We start from the raw sequence: 22,578 nt of genomic DNA on the forward strand, positions 1-22,578 counted from the left end.
AGTTGCTATAAATATTTTTGTACAAGTAGGTCCTTTCTCCTTTTTTATGATCTCTTTGATATATAGAGCCAGAAGTGGCATTATAGGATCAAAGGGTATGCACAGTTTTATAACTCTTTGGGCAAATTGCCCTCCAGATTGGTTGGATTTGTTCACAACTCCACCAGCAATGCACCAGTGTCCCAATTTTATCATATCTCTTCCAACATTTATTATTTTCCTTTACTGTCATTTTGGCCAATCTGATATATGTGAGATGGCATCTCAGAGTTATTTTAATTTGCATTTCGCTAATCAAGAATGAATTTTTTCATATATTGTGGATGGATACTTTTGATTTCTTCAACTGAAAATAGCTTGTTCATACCCTTTGACCTTTTGTCAATTGTGAAATGACTTGTGTTCTTGTAAATTTGACTTTGTTCTCTATATAAATTTGAGAAATGAGACCTTTATCAGAGAAATTTGCTATAAAAAATTTCCCCAGTTCATTGTTTCTCTTCTAATCTTGATAACTTTGATTTTGTACAAGAGCTTTTAAAATTTTAACATAATCAAAATTATTCATTTTGCATCTTACAATGCTCTGTATCCCTTGTTTGTCCACAAATTCTTCCCTTCTCCATAGATCTACCAGGTAAATTATTCTATGTTATGTTCCCCTAATTTACTTTTGGTATCATTTTATATTTAAATCATATACCCATTTTGACCTTATCTTGGTATAGGATATGAGACACTGATCTATCTCTAGTATCTGCTAAGGTCAGATTAGAACCCAGAACCTCCCTTCTCCAGACCTGACTCTCTATCCATTGAACTACCTAGCTAGCTGAACACACACACACATTCACACACACACACACACACACACACACACACACACACACACACACACACACACACGCTTCAATCCATCATTCTTTTCATTAGAGCAGCCTCCCCATTTTGTTCAAATCCTGTTCACTACTGTATATAATTAAATATATCTCAGCTAAATCAGTTATCTTTTCTGAATCTTAGTTTCCTTACCTGTAAAATGAGGGCCTTGAACTAGATGATTTCTAAGATTTCTTCTACCTCTAAACTGATTATCATCTGAACAAGAAAACCAGTCTGAGCAAATGTTACTTAGTGAGAGGCTTCACTAAGCAGAGCTGGGGGGTGATGGTGATTATAGGTGTCATACTCTAACTCTGACTCTAGTGCTTTCCCCCTAAATCACCAGTAGTTCAGAAATTCTAAAGACCTTAAGAAGGATGTTAAAATAATAATAGCAACTCATATTTCTATTGTGCTTTAAAGTTTTGTGCTTTCTCAAAACTCTATAAGGCAAGAAATCAAAGTATAGTATCCCCACTGAGTTACTCTTCTAAATTGCCCTTGTGGTCCTCAAAAGAACAACTGATACCTCATGTTCAAAGACGTATCCTTCCTGTGGGGAGGCACTCCTCACATTATGGCTCATGTGTCCCCATCAGTGTGATGCCCATTAACCATCAGCCAATAAATACAAATAGATTTTAGCAAAGGAACTTATAATAAGAATAGTAGTTATAAAAAATTCTTCCCCTAAACCTGGACATATTCTCCCACAATTCACACATAACCTGTGGGAGAAGTGGACTCAGACTTAGAGCATAATAGTAGTGAGGCACACAAATAGGATACATGTGTGATAAGGATAAGTTGCATCTTCTAGTACTGCAGGTCCTGAAAAGCTCCTGTATCCTCAGAGTCCCAATGTTGGGTTTTCATGGTCTGCTCCTCCCTATAGCCCCACTCTAAATTTCCAAGGAATTTCACTACCTGATGTTATTTACTTTCTGAGATGACTCTTTCTTCATATCTGCATCTATAGTGTGAATCTCTGCTCTCTCGTGTATACAGTGTCTCCTACCGGTCCAATATCTCTGATAAATGAGGCATATAGGGATAGAGAAGATAATATCTCTTCTGATCTCCTTCACAATTGCCTCTAACTACCAAACACTGAATCTTGTCTGGGGCCCAGTCATTGTTTAAAAAAATATGGAGTAAAAATACTTTATTAAGAAGACTTTGAATTAAAAAAATAAAATTCTTGATTTTCTTAAGAGTCAAGTCAGCTCAGCAAATATATACATATTTTTTTGCCAAATGTTTTTACTTTTTCTTTGAAATTTATTTAATTAATTAATTTAGAATTTTTTTCCCATGGTTACATGATTTATGTTCTTTCCCTCCCCTCTTCCCTCTCCCTTCCTGGAGCCAACAAGCAATTCCACTGGGTTTTACATGTATCATTGTTCAAAACCTATTTCCATATTATTAATATTTGCAATAGAGTGATCATTTAAAGTCAACATCCCCAGTCATGTACCTATCGAGCCATGTGATCAATCATATGCTTTTCTTCTGCATTTCTACTCCCACAGTTCTTTCTCTGGATGTGGATAGCGTTCTTTCTCATAAGTCCCTCTGAATCAGCAAATATATAATCACTACTTTAGCTGTGTAAAGTTAAAGGTCCATTATTTTCTTTAAAATAAAATATATTTTAGTTCTTAAAAATCATTCAATAAAGTACCTGTTTTCCTATTTCTTCCCTTTTTATACACAATGTAAGAAAAAAATCCAAAAACATAAAGATGTAATCAGCAAAAGGAGAATTTTTTTCTTTCTTTATTCTTTTTTAAAAGGAAGGTTTGTTGTGCCTAACTACTTGCTCAGCCAATCTTGCCATGCCCTTCTTGACCTAATCAGAGAAGCTTTTGTTCTTCATGAAGGGATCAAGGCATAGCTACATCCTGTTTATACACTAAAAACAACATCAAGTGTGACTTCATTCTGTGGGTACTTCATTGAGAGAAATTCCCTCTATTACACAAATGTTGTTATTCTCATTTTGCTGGGAAGAAACATATGCTTAGGTGAAGTGATTTCCTGGCTAAGAAGTGTCACAGTTGACATTTGAGTCCAAATGAGTCCATTTGAGACGTCAAGTATAGTACCCTTCCCATGGTGCCACATTGTCAGAAGTTTACACCATTTAAAACCTTTGAAAAGATTCAACAAATCCAATTTGGAGAACATTTTCCTAATTCCTTACTATATATAAAGCTTTTTGGTTTCAGAAAACTAGGACAATTTCCTACTGGTTTATTCACTGAATATTTAAATAGATCAAATTCAATCTTTTGCTTGGTCCAAGCCCCTCGACTGACTCTTCAAAAAGCTCTCTTTTTCTGGTATGAACTTCCCTTCTAATTCCCCAGATATTTAAAAGAGTCTTTCTTTGCCCCAGATAGAATCTTTTCTTATCTATACCTCTATTTATTTATTTCATTGCTCAACGTATTTGATTTAGAGTGGACCACTATAGGAATGGAAGAAATGTTTCCCACTTTCATGGGGTCTCCCTCTAATTGGGCAAACCATTATATATTTGCATGGAAAAGTTAAGTAATAAAGCAAGACAGGATAAGGGAAGTGCCAGGATGAAGGGATAGACTTTAAATGCTTTGGAAATTCATAGAAGAAATTCTATTCCATTTAATTATTTAAAATTATGAAATATGCCAGGCATGTACTAAGTGCTCGTTTTACAAAAGTGGGAAAGAATCCAGTTCTCCCTTCAAGAACTCTGTGGTATATCAGGGGGAATAGGACCCTTAAAAATTACGATAATAACCCAGTGGAAGTGCTTTTTAGATCTGGGAGGGGGGAGAGAAAAGGGGAGGGAAAGAAAATGAAATATGTAAACATGGGAAAATATTATATATACATATATATATATCATATATATATTTAAAACCCTTACCTTCTGCCTTAGAATCAATATTATGTGGCAAAGAGTAGGCAATAAGGGCTAAGTGACTTGCCCAGGGTCACACAGCTAGGAAGTGTCTAAGGTCAGATTTGAACCTAAGACCTCCAGTCTCTAGGCCTGGCTCTTAATCCACTGATCTACCCAGCTGCCCCCTGGAAAAAATAGTTTAAAAATAAACATTTAATTAAAAAAATTTTAATAATAAGTATGATATAAAACAATTTGGCAAGGTAAAAGAAAGACATATGACATACTATTGCCAATGTGTCACAGCCTAATTATGTCTATCATGTACCCCATTTTGGAGTTTTCTTAGCATAGGTACTGGAGTGGTTTGCCATTTCCTTCTCCAACTCATTTTACAGACGAGGAAACAGAAGCAAACAGTATTAAAGACCTTGCACAGGGTCACACAGCTAGTGAGTATCTGAGGCCAGATTTGAACTCATGAAGACAAGTCTTCCTAACTAGGCACTCTATCCACTGTGCCACCTAGCTGTCCTTTAGCAAGATATAAAACACAGAATTCTTCAGTAAGGAATATAGTTAAGTATATCAGTGATTAGAAGGAAGCACTTCCCAAGGAGTTGGGCACATCCTCTGGCCCCTTCCACTGAGATGTGTTCTGGTTCCTTTTTAAGGAATATATACAACCATTGGCTCCTGATTGGTCCTGTACTTCCATGACTAGAAGGGTTGGAGTCAAAGATGACTGACAATTGATCCAGGAAGAACCCATTCTTCAGTAGACTTTAAGAGCTGTAGAAAAACTCTGGTGGCCCTCTGTTTTGAATACATCATTTAGGATTCAGAAAGCCTCTCCCTAGGATTTCAACAAGGTGGGGAAAGAGTATTTCTCTCTCTTCTTCCCCTCACCAACAATGATGGCAATTACATGTACATAGCAGCAAGAACAGCTCTATGGCTATAACACATGATGAGCAAGATGACTTCCGAAAAATCTCGAAAGATCTGCATGAACTGATGCATAGCAGAATGCACAGAACCAGGAGAACATGGTACACAGTAACGGCAATGTTGGATGATGATCAACTGTGAAAACTTGGCTACTCTCAGCAATGCAGTGATCTGGGACAACCCTGAAAGACTTATGGAGGGAAATGGTATCCATCCCCAGAGAAAGAACTGTTGCAATAGGATGGCTACGGATCAAAGAAGACTATCTTTCACATCAGTGTATTTAGGGTTTTATTTAGGGGTTTTGATTTTATATGAGTGTGCTCTTACAACAATGACCAACAGGGAAGCGTGTTTTGCAGGACAATAAAAATGTAAAAAAATTAAGGGAAGAAGAAAGAGAGATGGGGAACAAGTAATATCAGCAACACAAACAGGTGTTTGCCCAGGTGGTATTGAGACTAGACCTCAAGTCTCCTGCTGAATCTTCTGGAATATTTCTTTCACTGAACCCAGGTCACCAAACAGTGAACCCAAGAAATGGAAATTTCCAACAATGGCAATAACTCAGAAGTTTCAGAGGTCAGGAGTTCTTGAGCCAGGGCCTGCTGCCAAGACAGAGGGCTTACCTGAGACTCCACCACTTCTCAGAGAAGAAAAAGTCTTGCCAGGAGGTGGCTACCGATGAAAAGATTAAGAAAGCCACTGTCATTTCCTGGCTAACTAGGAGATCTGAACCTTCTGAGTTTCTCTGGCAAGCAGGTCAAAGAAAGTGAAATATCCTCCTTGATCCCAAAGCTGTTTTCATTTCTTGTAATAATTACAATGCAGCATTGTTTTCTATTTTAATTATTTGTTACTGCACACTTCTGAGTCTTTTTTGTTATAAGCATTTTTTTTGTCACAGAGAAATGAACTATTCTTTACTTAGTATCTACTTTGTACACTGAGTATCTTTTCCTAAACTTTGTTTAAGAGATTTTCCCAGGAAAATTACCAAGAGAGTACCCCAACCCACAAGGGGCTCTTGCAAGTGCTATGAGCAACAATCCACCAAGTGATGCATTATACAGTCAGGATGAAAAATGTATATGTATATGTGTATGCGTATTTATATATACATGTGCATGTGTATATGTTATATTTAAATGTATAAGGGAAAATGGCAGGGTCCTTGCTTGATGTGTTCACAAAAAGGATAATGAATCGACTTCTTGATCATCTGCCAGAAAAGAAGAAAAGATTAGGTATTATCAGCAGTAAAATACCAATTGGCTCATTATTTAGTCAAGATCAGAGACTATTTGCCTGGACCACAAAATGTTTTGTATAATAAAAGTATGGAGCCAGCAAAGCTTTTTAAGTATTTTGAGACAAAGCATCCAGAATTAGAAAAAAGTCAATAATTTTTAAAAATGAAAACACCTTGAAATAAAAAACCAAGTGAGTTTTTAAAGTAGTTGTTAGTTGGAAAATATAGAACTTGATATATTCCTAATCCCTTTACAAAATTGACAATAATAGAATCCAGACAAATTGATTGCCATATAATTCTGTTCTACTTGCATTCAAAATTTAATTCTGTGTAGAAAATTTAGTGAATTAGAATTGACAAGTCAAATTAACTATCTTTTATTTCTACAATTTTATGTCATTTTGTTTTAATGATGCTTATAGAGTGTCTTTAAATATAATTTCTTCTGGAAGAAACAAAAGGTCAAGAATCTCAAGGATGATAATGAAAAAACTGGCAAAGAAGGGGGCTGATCAGTTACAGTCTCAATCTACGTTACAGAGTAGTAATTATTAAAATCATTTGGAACTGATTACAAAAACAGAGAAATAGATTGGGCACACCCCATACCTAATCAAATAAACAACAGAATGGTGTTTAGCATGAAGAACAACAATGAGATCAATTTGGAGAAGCAATAGAGCATACAAAAGAAAGTAATCTGAAGTAAGGCTTGAAGGTGGGTTGGAGTCAGATTTCAAAGGGCATTAAATATCCAGTAGCAGAATTTGTTTTTGATCCAGAAAAATCTGCCAGATTTGGCAATTAAAAGATTGTGTGTGTGTGAGTGTGTATAACTTTTACAATATGAAATCAAGAAATTAGATTTTTTTTTTTACTGCTCAGCCTTAACCTACATCATGCCCTTGCCTTCAGGACCAGCATCCACTGTGCCACATAGCTTCCCTCCAAATGGTCCTGACTTTTCCAAAATTAGGTTTTATCCTCAGCATCTAGGCCAAGATGAGTTGTGTGATGAGGGAAAAGTAAAGATAGTTAAATGGCTCAGTGGAGTGAGAACCAAGCTGAGAGTCAGGAGGTCCTGGGTTCAAATTTGACCTCAGTCACTTATCAGCTGTATGATCCTGGGCAAGTCACTTAACCCTCATTACCAAGCCCTTATTGCTCTTCTGCCTTGGAACCAATACAGAGTATTATTTCTAAGATGGAAGGGCTTTTTTTTTTCAAACCCTTAGCTTTGTAAATTTTAAAAATTAATATCCGATACTCCAAGTATTACATTTAATAAGATGTATTAATATTTAACTTGAAGCAAAAGGAAAATAAAAGGCTAGAGAAACAGATAGAGCTCACCAGCCTCCCATGTGGAAAAGAGAGAGAGGGAGGAGCCCCCTGAACTATATACAAACATGACCACCCAACTTGGTAGAGAGAGGAGAGGAATTCTGGGAAATACTGAAGAATTTCTGGGGGATGAATTCCAAGGGTTCAAAAACCTAAGTATACATTTTCCATCTTAGAATCAATACTGTGTATTGGTTCTAAGGCAGAAGAGTATTAAGGGCTAGGCAATGGAGGTCAAGTGACTTGCCCAGGGTCATACAGCTGGGAAGTATCTGAGGTCAGATTTGAACCCAGGACCTATTGTCTCTCAGCTGGTTCTCAATCCACTGAGCCACCCAGCTTCCCTGAAAGGTAAGGGCTTTAAAAAAAAAGAATCTCTGAGGGTTCTTGGTGGCCCCTATATGTTTCCTCCTGTCTTGGGGACTGATTTCTTCTCAATAGACTTGATATGTCTGAAAGTCTAGGTCTATGTTAAAAGCTAATTAAAACTCAATGTTCTACCATACTCTGACTGATAGCTTCCCATATCAAACTACTGATTTTTCAAGATTCTTAGAATGATTAGTCTTTTCCCATGTTCCTTTATCTCTGCCACACACTTGCTACATCAGCTATACTTTGGGCAATGCTTTACTTATAAAGATCAGAATTAAGGCATCACAAAGTTATAGTGTCTTAGAACTGGAAGAGATGTTAGGGGCCAAGTAGGCCACCCTCACTTCTGAACAGGATTTCCCCTAAACATAAAGCCACAGGATTCTAGACTTCAAGCTGGAAGATATCTTAGGGATGATCAAATCTAACCTCATTTTACAGATGAGGAAACTGAGGCTACAGAAGTGACCTGTTTAGGTTCACACAACTAGGAGGTTCTTAAAGCAGGAGTCAAATGCAGGTCTTCCTAACTCAAAGTTCAGAATTCTAACCACTATGCCATGCAGCCCCTTACTTGAGGTATGAAAGAGAAATTGGGAAAGCATGCAAAAACCAGAGGGAAAACATGCAGCAAGACAAGAAGCAATGGCTGGAGGTTAATCAGCTGTCAATCAAAGGAAGATTCCATTTGGAATGTAACCAGGAAACAGCTGAAGGCAAGAGCCAATTGCTGACTGGATTTCTGGGCTTCTTGGCTGATGGTGGTGATTTTGAAGGAAGAAGCTGGGTTTATCTCTGGGACTTGGGATAATCAAGCTGGAGGTGGCCTGGCTGATTTGAAGGCAGAAGAAGAAGGACAATAGTCCATATATCTCTCTGACTTGCTCTATTTCATGGTAGTGACTGAATTGCCATTTCTCTCAATATCCTCCAACCTAAGGCTCACTGTAGATAATAGGTAAACCTCCAACCCTCTTACCTCCATTCTCTACCCTTTCCTGTCCTCCCCAAATAAACCCCTTACTTGAGATAAAAGAAGATAAAGGCTATATCATTTGAAACATCATTAACTCACCCTGACTGATTTAGAAACCAAAAAAAGAACAGGGGAAGGGAAAGCTGAAGGGAAGAAGAGGGGAGGAAGGGAGGCTGGAAAGAGGGAGGAAGGGAGGTATAGAGGGAGGAGGGTAGGCAAAATATACCCACTCCAATATTATCTATTACAGAGGTCAACCAGCCTTTGGTGATGGAGGACCCAACTACCATTAGAGGTAGCCCATTTCAGCTGTGATTGTTAGGAAATTTGTCTTTGAACAGAACTTAAATCTGCCTCTTTGCATTTTCCATCCACTGGTCCTAGTTCTGCCCTGTGATGCCAAGAAAAGCAAATCTCTTCCCTTTTCCACATGATAGCCCTTCAGATATTTGGAGGCTGTTGTCATGGCTTTCCAAAGTGTTTGTTTCTCCAGAATAAACATCCTTTGGCCTCTGCTTGGTTGATGGAAATCTGGGTACATCACCAAGCTTGGCCATCTGAGTCTAAAATGGATAGACTTGGAATTCCAATGCTGATGATTCCATGTTGCCTGTCACCTTTCCTCACCTCCATTCCCAGAACTGCTCATTCTAGTCCTTAGCTCATGCCTCTAATACACTGGCAAATCCTATTGAGAGTCAGAAAAAAGAAGGGCATAATGACAAATGGTCATACAAGAAAGGACACTAAGTGGCTGGCAATATAGAGTGATGAGGCAGAGAAAGACTGCTCTCTCATTTTTTCTTTCTCTTTTTTTTCCCCTTCCCTCCCAAGAACAATGCTCAGAGTGACTGCCACCCCAGGAATGTGGGCTGGGCTGACTGCTCTCAGAGCTAGGCCAGGTTGGAATTATTGCTATGCTCTGACCTGACAAGTTTAGACCAGTTTGGGGCTTAGACAGTCACACAAGAAGGGTGGTGGTTGAGGTTTTTTTTTTTTCTTTTCCCAACTCCACCCAAATCCAGATTTAACAACTGTATGAGAATGGATTGTGTGAGGCCCTAATGTGACCCCAGAAAGTAAGAATCTCATCCCCAGTCTCTCAGGATAACCTTCCTAGAAGTCATGCTTTGGCCCTAATTTGTCAGATGTTCAGGCCATGACAAAGAAGTAAAAGCATGGAATTTAGAAAGAATCAAAAGACCTAGAATAAAATCCCTTACTTACCATCCATGTGTACTTGGACAAATCCCTTACCTATTCTCAGCCTCTGTTTCCCTTATCTGTAAAATGAGGGAGTTGTAATAGATGATATATAAATTTCCTTCTAATAATCTTTTTTTAAATTTTATTTAATTAGTTAATTTAGAATATTTTTCCATGGTTACAAGATTCATGTTCTTTCTCTCCCCTCCCCTCAATCCTCTCTCATAACTGACACGCAATTCCACTGGGGTTTTTCCATATTATTGATATTTGCACTAGGGTGATCATTTAGAGTCTACATCCCCAATCATATCCCCATCGAACCATGTGATCGAGCAGTTGTTTTTCTTCTGTGTTTCTACTCCCACAGTTCTTTCTCTGGATGTGGATACTGTTCTTTATCGTAAGTCCCTCAGTATTGTTCTGGATCTTTGCATTGCTAGTAGATTTCTCTAATAATCTGATGATAACTTTGAATTGTTTTATACATCATGGTCTCTCCAGCTCAATTTCAATTCAAGGCTGACTTTGTTCAGGAACATAATGGAAAGTAGGGAATTTGAAGTCAGAAGACCTGGACTAGAATTTCAGAACTGCCCTTTATTGTCCATGTAACTGTTGCCAAATTACTGCCCCTCTCTATGCTTTCTGTTCTCTTATCTACAGAAGAGATTGAATTAGATGGCCTCTGAAGACCATTCCAGCTCTGCATGTGTTTACTGAGTGAGTACTCACTGTGTTCCCAGCACTGTGCTGCATGTTGGGTACTATAGAAGATATAAAGAAAATTAAGACATAGTTACTGCCCTCTAAACCTTATAGTCTAGTTAAAGATGCAAACATATAAAATAATTTTATGACAAGAAAAATCTCTCTGTATAAATCAAGTGTTGGCGTGAATAAGACAATAAATTGACATAGGAATTCAAAGAATTCAAAGAGCTAAGTGTAGCATTTGGGGACTTGATTTGAGCCTTGAAGGATTAGAAGAGGAAATTAGGAGAGGAAAACAGAAGACATCTCCCAGTAGAATAGCAATACAAGTAAATATTAGAGGCAAGAATGAGCAATGGGGTGGATATTGAAAAGTTTGAACAGCCCAACAGGGGAAAAGGGAAGTGTATTAGATTGTAGTGATAAAATTTGAAGGTTTTGTGGCATAGAGGTTAGATTATTGGACTTGGGGTCCATAAAACTTGAGTTAAAGTTCAGCCTCGGTCAAGTTATATGACTGGTTAAGTCACTTGCTCTCTTCCTACCTCAGTTTCCTCATCCATAAAGTGGGAATGATAATAATAGAAGGAGATGGCCTATATATATATAACATATATAAAGTGCTCTGCACATCTCAAAGCACGATATAAATGCTAGCTGTTATGACTAAGGTGGGGGGGGGCAAATTGTGGGGGGGATCTTGAAAGCAAGGGCAAGGAGTTTAAACTTGATTTTAATATATAAAATGATAGATGACTTTTGGAAGTTCTTTAAAAGGGAATAACAGTGAAAGTGATGTATAAGCAAGGTTACCATGGAAGCAATAAAGAGGATGATAGAAAAGAAAGAAACTAGAGGCTAGAATGCCAGTCAAGAGATTATTGTATTAGTCTGGGCATAAAGTGATAAGTGCCTGGATTAGTGTGACAAAAATAATAGCTAGTATAGTAAAAGATGATCTATTTAAGCAACTTCAGTTTCCATTCACTGTTTCATGCCTCTTTATAATTCTCTATTCTCTGCCTATAATCCCATTAGGTAATTTTAGTGATTGTAAAGAATAACCCCAATTATTAATTGATTGAATAATTATGCATGAGAATCAGTAAGTGATAATCATATTGTGAATAAAATAACAAAGAAAATCTCAAGTGCCTTGCAAAAACATCCTCGCTGAGAGGAGTTTTGCGCATGTCTCCAGCATCCTAGAATATACCCAGATATGATATTTCAGTTGGCTTTGAAGCTACAGTGACCTTGGCCATGTTTATTTTTACCATATGTGGAATGAATGAATAGAATAGAAATTAGAAAAAGATCTGACCTTCTTGAAGGAGACCTTCTAAAAGATGTAAACTTTGGTTGCCCATTCTGAGAAGAAATCGTCAGAAAATCATCCCATTTTTGTGGGGGTGAAGAGCTTGGTGTAATCTGAGTCTACATAAACCAGCTGATAAATGAGCTCTGGTTCTTTGTCTGAGCTGGGACAAGCCTGATCCTTGACATTTTGTAATTTATAACTCCTTTAATAAAATGCCAGTTTGGCTCAGATAATTGCTTCCCAGTATTTATTTTTCTATTTTACATTATTTATCTAATTCTTAAAGGACTTTGCTAATGTTATCTAATTTGATCCTCACAACAATCACATAGAGGCAGATACTAATATTATTGTCTCATTTTACAGATGAGGAAATAGACAGCCTGAGGTTAAGGGACTTCTCAGGGTCACACAGCTACAAAGCATCTCATAGTTTTGATTTCTTCATCTGAAAACTGCCTATTCATATCACTTGACCATTTATGAATTGGGGAATGATTTGATTTCTTATAAATTTCTTTGTATATTTGAGAAATTACATCTTTGTCAGAGAATTTTGTTACAAAATTTTTTCCCAGTTTGTTGCTTCCCTTCTAAATTTGGTTGCATTGGTTTTGTGTGTACAGAAATGTACAAAAACCCTTTTAATCAATATGAATATCAATAATAAAAATTATTCATTTTACAATTTCTAATGTTCTCTGTTTTTTGCTTGGTCCTAAATTCTTTCCTTCCCCGTAGATCTGACAGGTGTACTATTCCACATTCACCCAATTTACTTATAATATTGCTCTTTATGTTTAAATCATAGACCCATTTTGAACTTCTCTTGGTATAGGATATGAGATACTGATCTAAACCTAATTCTTGTCATACTATTTTCTAATTTTCCCAGCAGTTTTTGTCAAATAGTGAGATCTTATCCCAAAAGCTGGGATCTTTGGGTTTGTTGCTAGTGTCTGAGACAGGATTTAAATTTAGATCTTCCTGACTCCAGAACCAGCACGCCAATCCACTGTACTGCCTAACCATCTTGCTAGAAGTGGAAGTGGAGCGGAAAGGACATTGCAAAAGAAAAAATCATAGTGCCTCAATTCCAGTATAGGTTTAGGAAGACCAAAAATACAAGACAAGTAGTTGCAACCAGTGAAGTCTTGGGTTCACTAACAGATTATTCCTGGGTGAAGTAAGGAGTGAAATCTAGACACAAGGCAAAGGACTCAGCCAAAAGATTTGACAGCATCTCAGAAGCAGGATGAGGACAATCAAGAAGATAGATTGAGCAAGAGATCAAACATCTTCCCCTATAAAAGGAGGAAGTGAGATAGAAAATCTCTTAGGTTCCCCTCTGACTCTAGTTCCTATATGAGCCAAGAAAGCTAGTTTAGAGGAGGGAAAACCCAAAACCAAAGAGCCAAGGAAGTTATCTCACCTAACTCTTCAGTCTACCAATGTCTACTAATGAGTCATTCATTTCCCACTCTAGACAGGAGGTCCAGTTTATCTCTATCTACAAGTGGAAGAACTTTAGGGATTAGTTCCTGTATTCATAGAAAGCAAACAAAAGTATCAGAGGAAATGAGGCAGAGTTAATTTAGTATCAAACAGCTAAGTAGCTCAGTAGATGGAGAGCCAGGCCTGGAGAGGGAAGGTCCTGGGTTCAAATTTGGCCTCAAGACAACATCCTAGTTGTGTGGCCCTGGGCAAGTCATTTAACCCAAATGCCTAATCCTTATTCTTCTTCTGCTTTGGAATCAATATGTAGCATTGATCCTAAGAGGTAAGGGAAGGAAGGAAGGAAGGAAGGAAGGAAGGAAGGAAGGAAGGAAGGAAGGAAGGAAGGAAGGAAGGAAGGAAGGAAGGAAGGAAGGAAGGAAGGAAGGAAGGAAGGAAGGAAGAAGGAAAGAGAGGGAGAGAGGGAGGAAGGAAGAGAGAGGGAGAGAGGGAGGAAGGAAGAGAGAAAGAAAGAAGGAAAAAGAAAGAAAGAAGGAAAAAGAAAGAAAGAAAGAAAGAAAGAAAAAAGAAAGAAAGAAAGAAAGAAAGAAGGAAGGAAAAAGAAAGAAAGAGAGAAAGAGAGAAAGAGAGAAAGAGAAAGAGAGAGGGAGGGAGGGAGGGAGGGAGGAAGAACTTTAAGGCAGGAGCTTGATATTAAAGCAACGATAGTCTTCCAGAAAAATGTTAAAGGATGCTACTTGGTATCCATAGAAGCCAAGAAAATGGGTTGAGGAAAAGAGAAAAATGTAAGTAGTAAAACTTAGCTCAAGAGGGCTAGTTGGATATGCAAACAATAGCAAATAGGGAAGAATACAGAAATAGAAGATAGACACAGAGACACATAAGACAAAGACAATTTTAGAGATACAGAGAAGAACACATATATGAAGAAAAGCAATTTCTGGGGCACAGAGAGAAGGACCTGCATTTCCTTTAAAAAAAAAACCATTATCTTCTATCTTAAAATTAATACTAAGTATGGGTTCCAAGGCAGAAGAGCAATAAGGGCTAGGCAATTGGGGTTAACTGACTTGCCCAGGGTCACCCAACTAGGAATTGTCTGAGGCCAGATTTTAATCTAGGTCCTCCAGATTCCACACCTGGCACTCTATCTGTTGTGCTACCTATTGTCCCCTGTATTTCCTTTAAGGAAATAAAAACGAAATCCAGGACCATTTGGACCATTGGTCCATTGGTACTGTGTACAAAGTTCTTCTGGTTCTGCTTATTTCACTTTGCATCAGGTAATGAAGGTCTTTCTACTGTGAGTTAATTAAGATAATTGATTTTTACTCAATCAATCATGATTTAAGCCTAATAACTGCATGTAGTAATATTTCATCACAATCAGATACCACAATTTGTTCAGACATTCCCATTGATAGGCATCTCCTCATGGCCTTGTAGTTTCTAAAGTGCAGGAATGATTTTGCTTTTGTTTCATTTTGCCTTTCCTTGAATCCTTAAGGTGCCTGCCACAGAGCAAGGTGCTAAATAAACATTAGTGAGCTAACTGCTCATAACCACTAAACTCTTTCTTAAAAATTAAATTATTTGTTGGTTACATAAAAAATTTCTCAGTATTTCCCTTCCTCCTTCCCTCCCTCTCCTCTCTGAACTAGGGAAGGTATCAGTTGACTATATATATAAAATATATTTTGCATTTCTATTTATCAGTTCTTTCCCTGAAGGTTAGCATTAATGAGTTATTCTTCAAATATTAAGTTATTCTTTATCTGTATTTATGCTCCATTTGTTTTGATTTTCATAATTTCATATAGGTCTTTCTATGTTTTTAAAAAAATTAATCTGTTTATCACCTCTGATGTAGCAGTATTCCATCACCATCCTATGTCACAACTTGTCTAACCATTCTTCAATTGATGGGCATCCCCTTAATTTCCAGTTCTTTGTCACAACAAAGAAGGGTGTTGTAAATATTTTGGAACATATATGTTCTTTTCCCTTTTCCCTGATTTTGGGAATTAGATCTAAAAGAAGTGTTGTTGGGTCTAAACTCTTAAATAAGTGTTTTACAATGTAGCTTCTGTCCCCATTGTGCTAGAGAAATAGTTCTCCTTAAGCATAGTAGGGATAAGGTTTCCCAGAGAGAAAGTTACTCCAAATTACCAAGCCTAGTTGGCCTTCTCTCAGCACTCATCCTCCTTGACCACTTCATTACATTTAATAATACCTCTTCCTTCTTGACACACTCTTCTTTACAGGGGCAATGGGATGATAATGATGAGAATTGGACTTAGTATCAGGAAGAATGGAAATCAGATCCTGTCTCTCTCACTAACTAACTGTGTGACTCTGGGCAAGTCACTTAATCTTGTCCTTATCTGCCAAATAATCATAACACATGCTCCCCAGGGTTGTCTTGAGAATCAAAGGAGATATGTTTATAAAGTGCTTTCCCAAACTTAAAAGCATTATGTACATATTGGCAATGAAATGACTGGTATGATGGCCAGGTATTTGTTTTTGACAAATCTCTCCCTCTTAAAAACCTCAAAAGAAGGAAATATGTGCTGACTAGAGTAATCAGAGCTGAATCTGTAAGATAAGAAGAAAGACTACCCATGGTAAAAAGCCTCAGGAAAAAGCATTAGGGAGTTTAAATATTTAAAGCTCACCTTGTGGTCCTTACCTCAGCCCATCTAAACAGGAGATAGACTGTGTAAGCAACTTTAAGGCTTGTGTCTCAGGATTTGATTGTGGAGGGTCCTGCCCAACCCCCTCCCCCAATTTCCCAATTATCCATGGGAACACACACACACTTTACAGGAGGGGAAAAAAAGCATCAGTGTTGTCCAGCCATGAGGATTCTCTCTCTCTCCCTCCTACCCTTCCCTCTCTTTGACACAATAAGCAACCTGATTCAGATTTTGCATGTAGAATCACATACCACATTTTCTCCCATAGCAATGATTTTTGGAAGAGATTTCAAAAAAAAAAAAGGAGAAAGAAAGTGAAATATAGTAGGTTTTAGTCTGCATTCAGACACCTTCAGTTCTTTCTCTGGAGGTGGACTACATTCTTCATCATGAGTCTTTGGGATTGTCTTGGATCCCCGAAATGCTGAGAATAGCTAGGTCATTCACAATTGTTCGTCATACAATATTCTCATTAGTGTATACAATGTTCTTCTGTTTCTGCTTTCTTCACTTTGTATCAGTTCATGTAAGTCTTTCCATTTTTTTTTTCCTGAAATCAGCTTGCCTGTCATCTCTTATAGCACAATAGTATTCCATTACAATAATTCTAGCTGGGGTCAGGTTTGTTATCACAAAATTGACTCTCAACTGGGAGCCAGCAGGGTCTCTACATACACAAACACATGCACACATACTCACACACATACAAATACACAAATATACACATACAGCACAATACAAGACAAAAAGGCTGAAAAATTCTAGATAAATCAAAACCATTGGTATTGGAGATGTTGAGAAATAAGATCATAAATGTCCCAGAGGAACACACACAAAAATTAAAAACTTGAATATCACACTGTAGGGAAAAATTCAAGAAAACCGGGACTTTGAAATACAGAAAACAAAGGGGTGTCTGAATAAATTCACAGGTCATATGTGAGTTTTTAAAAAGTTGACCCATGGAGACATCTCCCAGCATTCCCTATTCCTCCCAGGGTTCCCTTTTCTTTCATCCTGGCATAGGTTTATACATAAATGGGTGGATCCCATGCTGGGATGTGGTTGTTTTGTTTTGTTTTGTTTTGTTTTTTTGGCCTGCCTAGAGTAAGGAGGCTGCTGCTGAGGCTCTGGTCTCTGCTTTCTCCCCTTTCTTTGGAGAGAAAAAATTTTGGCTAGAAAAAAATTTGCTTGAAATTCAAAGGTATATAGTAGTTCAATTTCAGAATTTCAATTCCAAATAAAAAGTACTTTGCAAGCAGTTATATTAAAGGACATAGACTATGAAGGAATGTCAATTTGGATGACTCAAGATTATTTCACAACATGATGTTTAAAAAAAAGAATGGAATAGACTATTCCAAAAAGCAAAGGAATTTAAATTGCAACCCAAAATAGCATATACTGCAAAATTCAATCAATTGCCAATGGAAAAAAAAATGGGCTTTCCTGTCCTTATCTAGGTCACACAGGAGATAGAGGGACTAAACTCTCATCTTCCTGAGTTCAAATATGATATTGGAAACTTACTATGTGACTCTGAGAAAGTCACTTAACCCTATTTGCCTTAGTTTCTTCATCTACAAAATGAGCTAAAAAAATGTCAAACCACTCCAGTATTTTTGTTACGAAGACTTCAGATGTGGTACTGAAGAATCAGACATGACTGAAAAATTACTGAAAAACTCACTCCCTCCTCAAAAACAATAGAAATGAGGAGAACAGTTAATTAGCAAACATTACAAAGAAAAGAAAGATTAAAAAAAAAGAAAATAAGCACTATTATTAAGAAAAATGTGAATTGGGACACTGCTGGTGAAGTCGTGAATTAATCCAACCATTCTGGAGGGCAATTTGGAACTATGACCAAAGGACTTTAAAAGATCACCTGTTCTTCGATCCAGTCATACCACTGCTGGGTTTATACCCCCAAAGAGCTAATAAGGAAAAAGACTTGCATAAAAATATTCATAGCTGGATTCTTTGTGATGGCAAAAAATAGGAAAATGAGGGGATGCCCTTCAATTGGGGAATGGCTGAACAAGTTGTGGTATCTGATGGTGATGGAATACTATTGTGCTCAAAGGAACAATGAAATGGAGGATTTCTTTCTTTATCTTGAGAAATTTTTATTTAATTAGTTAATTTAGAATATTTTTCCATGGTTACATGATTCATGTTCCTTCTTTCCTCCTCTCCTCCCACCCCCTTCCATGACCAATGAGCAATTCCACTGGGTTTTACTTGTGTCATTGATCAAGATCCAATTCCAACCATTAATATTTGCACTAAGGTGATCAGAGTCTACATCCCCAATCATATCCTTATCAACACATGTGATCAAGCAGTTGTTTTTCTTCTCTGTTTTAACTCCCACAGTTCTTTCTCTGGATATGGATAGGTTCTTTCTCATAAATCCTCAGAATTGTCCTGGATCATTGCATGGCTGCTGGTAGAGTCGAACAAACTCCAGGAATTGATAAAGAATGAAAGGAGCAGAAGCAGGAGAACATTGTACACAGAGACTGATACGCTGTGGTATAATCGAATGTAATGGACTTCTCCATTAGTGGCAATGCAGTGATCCTGAACAATTCTGAGAGACTTATGAGGAAGAACCTACCCACATCCAGAGAAACAACTGTGGGAACAGAAATTCAGAAGAAAAATATATGATCAATCACATGGTTCAATGGGGATATGATTGGGGTTTTGGTGTTAACAGATCACTCTATTGCAAATATGAATAATATGTAAATCGGTTTTGAACATGATACATGTATAACCCAGTGGAATTGCTTGCCAGCTGTGGGGGAGGGAAGAGGGGGGTAGAAATCATGAATCATGTAACCATGGAAAAATATTTTAAATAAATAATTAATTTAAAAAATAAAAATCTGAGTAATTAATGAAATTCTCTCATATTTATGGATTATTGTTTTTAAAAGTTATTAGGATTGAAAAAACAAAGATTAATCATCAAAAGGACAAAAAGGAAATCAAGGGTTAAATATTTACAAGAATCTTTGTTTTTTTGTTATTGTTTTTTTTTTTTAATTAGATTTTTGGCAGAAAAAATGGTTAGAAGTGCTGGACTTGTAGTCAGGAAAACCTGAAAAAGGAGATTCTGGGTTCAAATCTGAGCTTTGACCCCTCCAACTATGTAATTCTGGACAAATCATTTAAACCCTACTGCCTAACCCTAACCACTCCTCTGTCTAAGAACCAATACATAGTATTGATTCTAAGATGGATGGTAAGAATTTTTTTAAAAGTTCTCTTTTACAATTGAACTTTCAACCCTTAGTTTTGGTCATCTACAGAATTCTAATTCTGGGACCAATTTCATCTCTAAGCCTCTTCTTTTTTGGGGAATTTGCCCATTCCTAGCAAATTCCTGCCTCCTGTTTCCCTAATCCCCCAATTCAGTCTCCATATGCCAAGATCAAGTCCTTTAACTGTGCTAACTCCTCCTGAACTTTCATTCCCCTCCAGATGAACTTTAACTCTACCTAGTCCTATCCTTCTCTACCTTCCCTTTCCACTCTGCCTCTGTATCCCTGCTTATTAGTAACAAATTCCTTTTCATCTCCAGTCTCTTCTTCCAACATTCTTTCTGTCTCCTAGTCAGTAAAAAAACCTGACTATCCCTAGAGTTCTCCTCACTCCTTGCAGGACTGGCTATCCTTTCTCTTAAGGCTAGAAGAAAAGATGAACACACTCCTTGTTTCTCAGTGCCATTCATTGAACTGTCCCTTACTACCATCATTCAACAGTCTCTCCTCCCTTAAAGTTCATTTCATTTATATCATTTTGTCAAGATCTTTGGGATTGTCATCTATTAGTCTCCTTGACCAATGCCCTTCCTTTCTCAGAGAATGTGATACCCAGCTTAATTCTTTCTATGCCCAAAGTCTCTAGCCTCACATTTGAGGACTTTCCTTGAAGTTATTCCTTTGAACACTCCAGCCTCCATGCTCAACAGCTTCCTCAATGACAATGACCTCTATCTCCACTCGACCTCAGCCACTTTCAGGGGGTGGGGGGGGGGGTCACAAGTGACAATGCACCATCACCCCAGTTTGCTCCATCTTCATGGCCTTGAACTCTCTGATCAGTCTTCTTTGTCCTTCCACCACTTCCACTGTCCCACTTCTAAATTTGTTCTTCATCCTGACTAAGACTTAGTCATCACTAGTTCCTTCATCACTCCAAGTCCATCACCCTTGTTTCATCCTCACTTTCCTTCTTCCATAGTCTGGGTCCTATAGTTAACCAGTTCAACAAGGTATTGTTCTCTACCCTTGAATCACTAGTTTCTTTGACCTTCTGTCAACCATGTCTGCCAGTGTTCCACCCAGGGTGATACCTTCACTCCCAACATCAGTCTTCTCCATTTCTAGTTCCAAGTTGCTAAATGCCACTAGAAAAAAAATCATAAAATCAGGGCAATTAGACATCCTACAAATCCATATTGCCTATTCTTAATTTTATCTTCATTAATTGATAACAATCCATTTATTTTTCCATGATTGGCTGTTACTCCAAAAGGTAGGTCTTCAAAACAATCTCCTCTCTTCTCAGTCCACAAAGACACCTCCAACATACTTTCTCTTAGTTAGATGAAGACATCTATTTAATGAGAAAATAGGTATCACCCTTCATAAACTAACTTCTTATTCCATATCTTGAAACCTTCTACATATCTACTCATTCTCTCTCTCTCTTTTTGTCCAGTCTCAGAGGATAAAATGGCACTTCTTTCTGAGGCTAACCCCTCTACTTGTGCCTTTGATCCTATGCTTTCCTGTAACCTTCAGAAAGTTGTCCCATTGAATATTCCTTCTCTCTCATTTGTATTTGTAACCCCAGCATTTAGCACAGTACTAGGCTCAGAATAAACACTTGATAAGTATCTTTTCTTTTATTCACTCACTCTCCTTCTAAGTCTCTTGTTTAGGTTCCTTTTCCTACTGCCTATAGACAAGTCTCTCCTACCCTTAAAAAAAAAACTAAAACAAAAAATGAATGAAAAAAACCACTTTCCTTTGAACCTTAATTTATCATTCTATATTTCTCCTCCATTTCACTAATAAACTATTAGAAGATGTCTCCTTTCATTAACTTCCTCATTCACTCCTCAATCCCTTGCAATTTGGCTTCTCATGCCACTATTCCACTGAAATAGTTCTGTCAAAAATTATTAGTAATATACCCAAAGGGCAATAAAACTGTACAAACCCTTTGATCTTGTAACACCACTGCCAGATCTGTATCCCAAAGAGATCACAAAAAGGGGGAAAGGGCCTACTTGTACAAAAATATTTATAGCAGCTCTTTTTGTGGTGGCAAAGAACTGGAAATTGAGGGGATGTCCAACAAGTGGGGAATGGCTAGACAAATTGTGCTATATGTTGGTGATGGAATACTATTGTGCTATAAGAAATGATAAGCAGGATGATTTCAGAAAAAGCTGGAAAGATCTGCAGGAACTGGTGATTTGAAATAAGCAGAACAGGGAGAACATTATACACAATAACAGCAATATTGGATGATGATTATCTGCGAAAACTTGTCTGCTCTCAGCAAAGCAGTGATCTGGAACAAACCTGGAAGACTTATGACAGGGAATGCTCTCTACCTCCAGAGAAAGAACTGTTGGAGCAGTCTTTCACATCAGTGTACTTATGGTTTAATTTGGGGGGTTTGGTATGTATGAGTGTGCTCTTACAACAGTGACCAACATGGAAATGTTTTGCATGACAATAAAAATGAAATTTTAAAAAAAGATTGCTATTGATCTCTTAAATAAAAATCTCATACCTTTTTCTCAGTCCTTGACCTGCTTGACATCTCTGCAACTTTTGATAATGCTGTCTTCCCCCTATCAATTATTCTCTTGATTATCATGACACCAGCTTCTCTTTTGCTTTCTCCTCTTCTTCCTCCTTTCCTTCCTTCCCTCTTAGCTTCTTAGATTCAATACTGAGCATCATTTCCAAGGTAGAAGAGCAGCAGTAAGTGTGTATGATGAAATTGGTTTCAGCTGCTTGTTCTCCTTCTCATAAGATTGCTTGAAAGGAAAAGAGACTTCCTTTGTTGGTTGGGATCTTCCTCTTCCTAATGTGGGTGTTCCCACAAGGATTTGTATTGTGTTTACTATTCTCTATTGTCTCTTTTGCTTAACTACACCCCTTGGATCCTTTTCTGTACAATGGACTATCAAATCTATATGCCTAGTCTTTTTTTTTTTTTTATCAGTCAGTGGCCTGGACCACCATATTTTATTTTTTTTTTGAATGTCAAGAATTTTTTTTATTTAAACAACATTATTTTATTTGGTCATTTTCATACATTATTCACTGGAAACAAAGATCATTTTCTTTTCCTCCCCTCCCCCCCCCCTTTCCCTCTCCCATAGCCAACGCATGATTCCACTGGTTATCACATGTGTTCTTGACTCAAACCCATTTCCCTGTTGTTGATATTTGCATTATAGTGTTT

General features: G+C 37.4%; 1 long non-coding RNA gene across 1 annotated transcript in view; it reads right to left on the minus strand.

Moving 5' to 3' along the window:
• LOC130457129 (uncharacterized) overlaps positions 1-22,124 on the minus strand; it is a 34,191-nt gene extending 12,067 nt beyond the window's left edge. The window contains exon 1 of the long non-coding RNA XR_008916186.1: positions 21,898-22,124. This is a non-coding gene — a long non-coding RNA (uncharacterized LOC130457129). The remainder of the gene's footprint in view (positions 1-21,897) is intronic.
• Positions 22,125-22,578: the final 454 nt, after the last annotated feature.

This window comes from Monodelphis domestica, chromosome 2 (assembly GCF_027887165.1).
Source record: "Monodelphis domestica isolate mMonDom1 chromosome 2, mMonDom1.pri, whole genome shotgun sequence".
In the NCBI taxonomy this organism is placed as follows: Eukaryota; Metazoa; Chordata; class Mammalia; order Didelphimorphia; family Didelphidae; genus Monodelphis; species Monodelphis domestica.